This window comes from Colobus angolensis, unplaced genomic scaffold (assembly GCF_000951035.1).
Source record: "Colobus angolensis palliatus isolate OR3802 unplaced genomic scaffold, Cang.pa_1.0 Scaffold19, whole genome shotgun sequence".
Classification (NCBI taxonomy): domain Eukaryota; kingdom Metazoa; phylum Chordata; class Mammalia; order Primates; family Cercopithecidae; genus Colobus; species Colobus angolensis.
The window spans coordinates 12,058,705-12,068,330 of record NW_012115043.1 but is presented as its reverse complement, the minus strand read 5'-3'; positions in this window follow the sequence as shown (position 1 = coordinate 12,068,330).

The following is a 9,626-nucleotide window of genomic DNA, read 5'->3' as shown; positions in this document are numbered from 1 at the left end:
TATATTACAATATATAAGTACATGGTATATTATATACAATATAGATATATAATGAAAAGGTGATGTTCAAGTAAAGATCTGAAGGAAGGTCAGGCATGGTGGCTCACACCTGTAATCCCAGCACTTCGGGAAGCCAGGGAGGAAGCATTGCTTGAGCCCAGGTGTTTGAGACCAGCCTAGGCAACATGGCAAAACCCTGTCTCTACAAAACATAGAAATATTAGCCTGGTGTGGTGCTGCACACCTGTAGTTCTAGCTACTTGGTAGACTGAGGCAGGAGGATTACTTAGGCCCAGGAGTCGAGGATGCAGTGAGCAATGATTATATCCCTCACTATACTTCAGCCTAGGTGACAGAGCAAGACCCCATCTCAAGGAAAAATAAAAACATCTGAGGAGATGAAGGAATGATCCATGAAGATTAAGGGTGAAGAGCACATTCTAAGCCAAGAGGAAACACTTGAAAGGCCCTGAAGCAGGAACCCACCTGCCATGTTTCAGGAACAGCAAAGAAGCTGTTGTAAGTAGATTAAAGGAGGAGAAGAACAGGAGTTAAGAGGGGCATACAGAAGAGGCCAGTAGAGGCTTTTGTAAGCTGTTGTATGGAGTTTTTCTCCTTTGAGTGAAATAGGCCGTTGTGGGGGGTTCTGAGCAGAGATCTCACATTTTAATGGGACGACTCTAGTCTGCTACATTGAGAACAGACTGGCTTGGGGGCGAGGGTAGAGCAGGGAGGCCAGTTAGGAAACTATAGCAATAATGCAGGCACTATGCAATAGTGGCTTGGACCAAAGCAGTAGTAGTAGAAGTGGTGAAAGTGGCCAGATTCTGGAATTTTTTTTTTTTTTCTATACAGGCTGGAGTGCAGTGGCATGATCTCAGCTCACCACAGCCTCGACCTCCTGGGCTCAAGTGATCCTCCTGCCTCAGCCCCCAAAGTGGCTGGGACTACAGGTGTGTGCCACCATGCCCGGCTAACTTTGGTATGTTTTGTAAAGATGGGGTTTCACCATGTTGCCCATGTTACCTTGAACTCCTGGACTCAAGCGATCCCCGCATCTCAGCCTCCTAAAGTGCTGGGATTACAGATGTGAGCCATCACATCCAGCCTGAAAGTATTTTGAAGGTTCAGTGTGAGGAGGTGCTGACAGATTGAGTTTGAGAGAAATAAAGGAGTACGTAACTCCAAGGGTTTTATCTTGTTAGAAGGATGGTGTTGCCACTAACTAAGATGGGAAGCCTGTGAAAGACTGGTTTTTCAGGGATTACAGGTGTGAGTCACCATGCCTGGCCTTTCTTCAGAACTTTACTTTTCAGGACTTTGTGAACATAAACAACTGCAGACGGCTATTAGATATCCAAGTAGAGATGTTGAAGAGATGAATGTATACAGAAGTCTGAATTTGGGAGAGAGATCTGAATCGGAGATGCTTACCTGGTGTTTAACAGCTTACAGATTGTGTAAAGTCATGAAATGGATAAGAGCCTTAAAAGAGAGAAAATGGAATAGAGGCTACCAAATGAGTTCCAGGTTCCAAAATGCAGAGGGCAGGGAGACAAGGAGAAACCAGCAAAAGAGAGTAGGAAAGAAGCAACTAGTGTGGCAGAAGGAAAATGGGGTGAGTGTGAGGTTCTGGAAGTCATCAGGAAAACGTGTTTCAGGAAAGAGAGAGCTGATGATTGCACCAAAAGCTGCTGAGACTCACATGTGATGAGGATGAAGAAGTCACTATTGGATTTAACAGCGTGGAGGTGACCTTGATAAGATCAGTTTTTGTGGAATGTGGAGGTGAGCACTTGGTTGGAGGTGGTTCAGGGAGAATGTTAGAACAAAAGTGGAGGCTAACACGGTGAAACCCCGTCTCTACTAAAAAATACAAAAAACTAGCCGAGCGAGGTGGCGGGCACCTGTAGTCCCAGCTACTTGGGAGGCTGAGGCAGGAGAATGGCGTAAACCCGGGAGGCAGAGCTTGCAGTGGGCTGAGATCCGGCCACTGCGCTCCAGCCTGGGTGACAGAGTGAGACTTCGTCTCAAAAAAAAAAAGAACAAAAGTAGGTTCAGCAAGTATAGATAAATCTTTTGAGGGGTTTTACTTTAAGCCAAGAGAAGCAGGGAAAAAGTACAGTAACTAGTTAAGAGAAGGTTATCTTGAAAATGTATGAAGTGATAACTCATTTGTATATTGATGGGAAAGATCCAGTCAAGAGGAAAAGATGTAGGAGTGAGTTGGGAGGCTTGCCAGAATGACATCTTTGGAAAGAAAAGAGGGATGATTATTTAAGGGCACAAGAAGAAAGGCTTGTCTTTGATGGAAGTGTGAACAGTTCACCCACAGTAACAGGAGTGAAGGCAGCGTGGATGGACTCAGCTGTAGTAGATGGGTGGATGTTGTGGGATTTGTGGGATTCTCTCATGTGTCGCCTAGACTGGAGTACAGTGGCACGATCAGGGCTCACTGCAGCGTCAATCTCCTGGGCTCAAGTGATCCTCCCACCTTGGCCTGTCAAGTAGCTGGGACTACAGACATGCGCTATGATGCCTTGCTAATTTTAAAAATTGTTTGTGGAGATGAGGTTTTGCCATGTTGCCCAGGCTAGTCTTGAACTCCTGGCCTCAAGCAATCCTCCTGCCTCAGCCTCCCAAAGTGCTGGGATTACAGGTGTGAACCACCGTATCCAGCCTCTTTTTTCAACTAACATCTGAGGCATAATATCCATGTGCAAAAATACAAAAATTCCAAATATCTAACTCAAGTTTTACAAAGTGAGCACACCTGTGTAACTAGAACCCCGGTCAAGAAAGAGAACATTCCCAGCAACCTAGAGTATCTCTTATATTCCTTTCCAAGGACTTTTCAAAAATAACCATTGTTCTCACTTGTAACATCCCAGGTTATTTTGCCTGGTTTTGAATTTTATATAAGTACTATGTTCTCTTTTGTTGATGGCTCCTTAAACTCTACATTATATTTACAAGATTCATCTATGTTGTTTGTAGCAGTTCAGTGATTCTCACTGCTATGTAATATTCCATTGCATGAATATACCATAGTTGATCCATTCTATTGATGGATATTTGGGTTGTTTCCAACTGTTGTCCGTTATAAGTTGTGCTCCTATGGACCTTCTTGAACATGTTCTGTAGGAAACATATGTATACAGGCATATCTCAGAGTTTTTGTGAATCTGATTCCAGGCCACCGAGTAAAGCAAATTTTGCAACACGGCAAGTCAGACAAATTTTTGGATTTCCCAGTGTACATCAAAGTTATGTTTACACTGTATCTGTGCAATGGCATTATATCTAAAAACACAATGTATATACATTATTTTAAAAACACTATTGGGCAACCAGTGCAAAAAAAAACCACTTTATTGCTAAAAAATTCTTAATAATCTGAGCCTTCAGTGAGTCATAATCTTTTTGCTGATGTGGATCTTGTCTCAATGTTGATGGCTGCTGACTGGTCAAGGGTGGTGGTTTCTGAACGTAGATCGCTGTGGCAATTAAAAAAAATAAGACAGCAATGAAGTTTGCCACATTGATTGATTCTTCCTTTCCTGAAAGATTTCTCTATAGCATGCCATGCTGTTGGATAACATTTTACTCACAGGAGAAGTTCCAAAATTAGAGTCAATTCTATCATACCCTAGTGCTATTTTATCAACTACGGTTATGTAATATTCTAAATCCTTTGTTATTTCAACAATGTTCATAGCATCTTCGCCATGAGTGGATTTCATCTCAAGAAACTCTTTCTTTCTCTCTTTTTTTTGAGGCAAAGTCTTGATCTGTCGCCCAAGCTGGAGGGCAGTGGTGTGATCTTGGCTCACTGTACCTTGGGCCTCCTGCGTTCAAGTGATTCTTCCACCTCAGGCTCGTGAGTAGCTGGAATTACAGGTGCACGCCACCACACTTGGCTAATTTTTGTATTTTTAGTAGAGATGGGTTTTCGCCATGTTGACCAGTCTGGTCTCGAGCTCCTAAACTCAAGTGATCCACCTGCCTTGGCCTCCCAAAGTGCTGGGATTACAGGCGTGAGCCACCATGCCTGGCCAAGAAACCACTTTCTTTGTTCATCTGTAAGAAGCAACTCCTCATTTTTTCCAATTTATCATGAGATAAAATTCTAGTTCTCTTGCTGTTTCTACCACATCTGCAGTTACTTCCTCCACTGAAGTTTTTTTCTTTTTTTTCTTTTTTTTTTTTTTTGAGACGGAGTCTCATTCTGTCACCCAGGCTGGAGTGCAGTGGTGTGATCTTGGCCCACTGTAACCTCTACCTCCACCTCCTGGGTTCAGGCAATTCTGTCTCAGCCTCCTGAGTAGCTGGTACTACAGGTGCACGCCACCATGCCCTGCTAATTTTTGTATTTTCAGTAGAGGTGGGGTTTCACCATATTGGTCAGGCTGGTCTTGAACTCCTGACCTCAGGCGATCCACCTGCCTCGGCCTCCATAAGTGCTGGGATTACAGGTGTGAATCATGCGCCTGGCCTCCACTGAAGTCTTGAACCCCAAAAAGTCATCTATGAGAGTTGGAATCAACTTCCTCCAAACTCCTGTTAATGTTGTTATTTTGGCCTCCGCACCATGCATCACAAATGTTCTGAAAGGCATTTAAAATAGTGAATCCTTTCCAGAAAGTTTTTCTTTCTTTTTTTTTTTCTTTCTTTTTTAATTTTTTTGAGACGGATTATCTGTCACCCAGGCTGGAGGGCAGTGGTACGATCTCGGGTCACTGTAACCTCTGCCTCCCGGGCTCAAGCAATTCACCTGTTTCAGCCTCCCGAGTAGCTGGGACTACAGACACACACCACTATGCCTGGCTAATTTTTGTATTTTCAGTAGAGATGAGGTTTCACCATATTGGCCAGGCTGGTGTGGAACTCCAGACCTCAGGTGATCCACCTGTCTTGGTCTCCCAAAGTGCTGGGATTACAGGCGTGAGCCACTGCAGCCAGCCTCCAGAAGGTTTTTCTTTTTCCTTTCTTTTTTTTCTTTTTTGAGACAGAGTCTTGCTCTGTCACCCAGGCTGGCGTGTAATGGCGTGATCTCAGCTCACTGCAACCTCTGCCTCCTGGGTTCAAGCGATTCTCCTGCCTCAGCCTCCTGAGTAGCTGGGATTACAGGCATATGCCACCATGCCCAACTAATTTTTGTACTTTTAGTAGAGATGTATTTCACCATGTTGGTCAGGCTGGTCTTGAACTCTTCAGCTCAGGTGATCCACCTGCCTTGGCCTCCCAAAGTGCTGGGATTACATGCGTGAGCCACCGTGCCTGACCCAGAAGATTTTTCAGTGGACTTGCTCAGATTCATCAGAGGAATCACTATGACAGTTATAGCCTTATGGAATGTTTTTCTTAAATATTAAGACTTGAAAGTACAAATTACTCCTTGACACATGGGCTGCAGAATGGATGTTGTCTTAGCAGCCATGAAAACAGCATGAATCTCCTTGTACATTTCTGTGAGAGCTTGAGTGACTAGGTATATTATCAACAAGCAGTAATATTTTTAAAAATCTTTTTTTTTTTTTTTTTTTTCCTGAGCAGTAATTCTCAACAGTGGGCTTAAAATATTTAGTTATCCATGCTGTGAGCGGATGTGCTGTCATCCAGGCTTCATTCTTAAGGGTCCTAGGATTTTCAGTGTGGTAAATGAACACTGGCTTCAACTTAAAGTCACTAGGTGCATTAGCCCCCTGTGTTTTGAAGCCAGGCATGGACTTGTCCTCTGTAGTTACAGAAGTCCTAGAAGGCATCTTCCAATGGAAGGATGTTTGGTCTACAAAGAAAATCTGTTGTTGAGTATAGCCATCTCCACCAATGATCTTAGCTGGATCTTCTGGACAACTCGTTGGAGCTTCTACCTCAGCACTTACTGCTCCATCTTGCATTTTTATGTTCTGAAGATGGCATCTTTCCTTAAACCTCACAAATCAGTCTCTCCTAGCTCCAAACTTTTCTTCTGCAGCTTCCTCACCTCTCTCAGCCTTCATAGAATTGAAGAACGTTAGGACCTTGCCTGGATTAGGCTTTGATTTAAGGGAATGTTGTGGCTGGTTGGATTACGCTTTGGTTTAAGGGAATGTTGTGGCTGGTTTGATCTGTCCAGAGCCTTCAAACTTTCTCCATATCGGCAAAAAGGCTATTTCACTTTCTTACTCATATGTTCACTGAAGTAGCACATTTTTTTGTGGGGGTGGGGGGATTCTCCAAATGGAGTAAGAAGTAGCACTTCTACTTGTCTTCAAGAATTTTTCCATTGTGTTTATGACTTTGCTGACTTTGACACAAGAGGCCTAGCTTTTGACATGCCTTCTTCTCTAAGCCTGATCATTTCTATTTTATTTTTGTTGTTGTTTGTTTGTTTTTAAAGACAGTATTTTTACTCTGTCATCCAGGCTGGAGTGCACTGGCGCCATCATGGCTTTCTGCAGCCTTGACCTCCAGAGCTCGGATGATCTTCCCACCTCAGCTTCCCGAGTAGCTAGGACTACAGGTGTCTGCCACCATGCCCAGCTAATTTTTTATATGATTATTATTTTTTAAGAGAGGGTTTTGCCATGTTGCCCAGGCTAGTCTTGAACTCTTGGGCTCAAGGGATCCTCCTGTCTTGGCCTTCCAAAGTGTTGGAATTACAGGCATGAGCCATTGCACCTGGCCAGTGCTTTCAATTCTTTTACGTATGTACCCAAAAGTGGAATTGCTGGATCATTTGGTAAATATACATACACAAACACACACACACACATACATATATATATATACATATATATTTTTTTTGAGATGCAATCTTGCCCCATTGCCCAGGCTGGAGTGCAGTGGCACAGGTATAGCTCACTGTAGCCTCGAACTCCTGGGCTCAAGCAATCCTCCTGCCTTGGCCACCCAAGTAGCTGGGACTACAGGTGCATGCCACCACACCTGGCTGATTTTTTTGATGCAGACAGCAGTCTCTATGTTGCCCAGGCTGGTCTCTAACTAGTGGCCTCAAGCAATCCTCCTGCCTCAGCCTTCCAAAGTGCTGGAATTACAAGTGTGACCTGACATGCCTGGCTGGTAATTCTATTTTTAATTTTTTGAGGAATCATCATACTGTTTTCCTTAGTTGTGTGAGTTTTCTCACCAATACTGCACAAGAATTCCAATATGTCTAATTCTCATCAACACTTGTTATTTTTTTTCCCTGCTAGTAGCCATCCTTGTGGGTGTGAGGTAACCCTCAGTATTTTTTAGATTTGATTTCATTGTCTTCTAGCTGCATAGCTGTTAACAAGTAGTCTTTGGAAATCACTATCTTTGTTTTTGTGGGTATAAAGTCTCTTACCTCTGACTGCTTTTAAATTTTCTCTTGATCACTGTTTTTCAGCAATTAGATTTTGATGTACTACGGTTATCCTGCTTGGAGTTAAGCTTATTTGTTGTTGGTTTATAGTTTTTATCAAATTTGGAAAAACATGGCCACAGTCTCCTCAATTTCATTTTTCTGCTCTCCCTTCCATATATAGCCACTCGATATTATTCCAAAAATCTCTGAGGTTTGGTTCCTTTTTTCCTGTAGTTATATTCTCTTTGTTCTGTATTTTAGATAAAATTTGTTTTTCTTCAATTTCACTGATCTTGTTTAGTATCTAGTCTGCTATTCAGTTAAATTTTCTTTTTATATATTGTATCTTTCATCTCGAGAAGTTCTGCTTTTTAAAAAAATCTTTCATTTTTCTCATTAAGTACTTGTATTAATACAAAAACATCTGTTTTAACATCCTTGTCTGCTAGCTCTGTCACCCCTGTCGTTTCTGTGTCTGTTCCTGTTCACTATTTTTTTTTTTATTTTTTATTTTTTATTATTATACTTTAAGTTCTAGGGTACATGTGCATAACGTGCAGGTTTGTTACATATGTATACTTGTGCCATGTTGGTATGCTGCACCCATCAACTCGTCAGCACCCATCAATTCGTCATTTATTATCAGGTATAACTCCCAATGCAATCTCTCCCCCCATTGTTCACTATTTTTTGTCCTCATTATGGTCACATTTTCCTGCTGCTTAGCGTGTCTAGTAATTTTTCTGTTAGATGCAGGACATTGCAACTCTTAAGTTACTGAGGATCTGGACTTTGTTTACTTGTGTTGGGCTTCATTTTGGCAACTATTTGTGGAAAAGTGTGATCCCCTTGAGTCTGTTTTCAGCTTTGCTAGGGTGAATTTAAGTCAAGCAGCCTTCATTCAAGGGATATTGATGCTGCTACCAAGGCATGACCTCTCTGGGGTCTCTAATGTCTTGGGAGATTACAGAGGACTCTTCCCTCTGTCATGCCCCAGTGTGAGCTTTGGGAATTGCTGTTACCAACTCCCCACTCTTAGCTTGGCCTAGTGGAGTGTCACTGCTTCTATGCAGCCAGGCACTCAGTAAGGACTCGAGGGGACCACGGTATAGATTCCTGGAGGGTTTTTTTTTCCCTCCACAGTGGTCTCGTTTCTGGAAATCTGCTTGGAGCTTCAACTATCTCACCTTCCCTCAACTCGGCGAGGCTGCCAGCTTCTGTTTGGGTTTCCTTTCCCTGTGCCTGCAGCTTGGATATTGCCTCCATGAAGACAGCTGGGATGATTACAGGGTTCATCCTATTTTTTTCCTTTCTGAGGGATTACAGTCCTGTCACAGCTGCCTGTGGTCCAATATATGGAAAACATTTGTTTCATGTACTTAATCTACTTTTCTAGTTGTTTATAGAAGTTAAGTCTCATCCTCCTTACTCTGGCATGACTAAATGTGGAAGTCTGCAGATAGAGTATTCATATCAGGGACTAGAGGGAGTAGAAGCAGGAAAGAGAAATGCACAAAGCTTCTGTGTCCATCCCTTAACTTGGCCAAGGAATCAGTGCTGCCCATGTGTTTCCAGAAGTAGAAAGAACACCTTCACATCTCTGCCTCCAGGTAAAAGAACCAGTTTTGAATCCTATTTCTCTTGGAATAGAATTTCAGGAAGTTCACAGAATTAGATAATAAGAGTTGGGATATTCAAGAGAAAATTCCATTGACCATATTTCTACACAATGCTCTTTTGAGCTAATTCCCAGTAAATACTTTGCTGCGTGTTGCCAAGTTCCTGTACCTCTTATTAGGTAAAATGCTTTGCCCTAAACCTCTTGCAGGTTCTGCTTTCCTATGTACTAGAAAAATAAGATCCCATTCTTACTGCAGCATGCAAAAAATAGATGGATGAATATTCATCAAATTAGAGAATATTTTCGGATAGATTGACAAAACAAAAGCTACAAATTAATTCTGGAGGCTCTGTAAGGAGATGGCAAGTAATCATCCAGAGCAGCTGAAACTATTATGAGACTTCACTATCCATGTTGTCCTACCATGATGGCATGTACAGGACCTACATGCCATGATAGTTAAGACAACATGGACACAGGAAACAAGCCTCAAATATAATATATTAGGCTAAGTGCTGCACATTGCAGGAATTGATTTAAAAAAATCTCAGAATTGACCGGGCATGGCGGCTCATGCCTATCATCCCAGCACTTTGGGGGGCCGAGGCAGGCGGATCATCTGAGGTCAGGAGTTCAAGACCAGCCTGACCAACATGGTGAAACCCCGTCTCT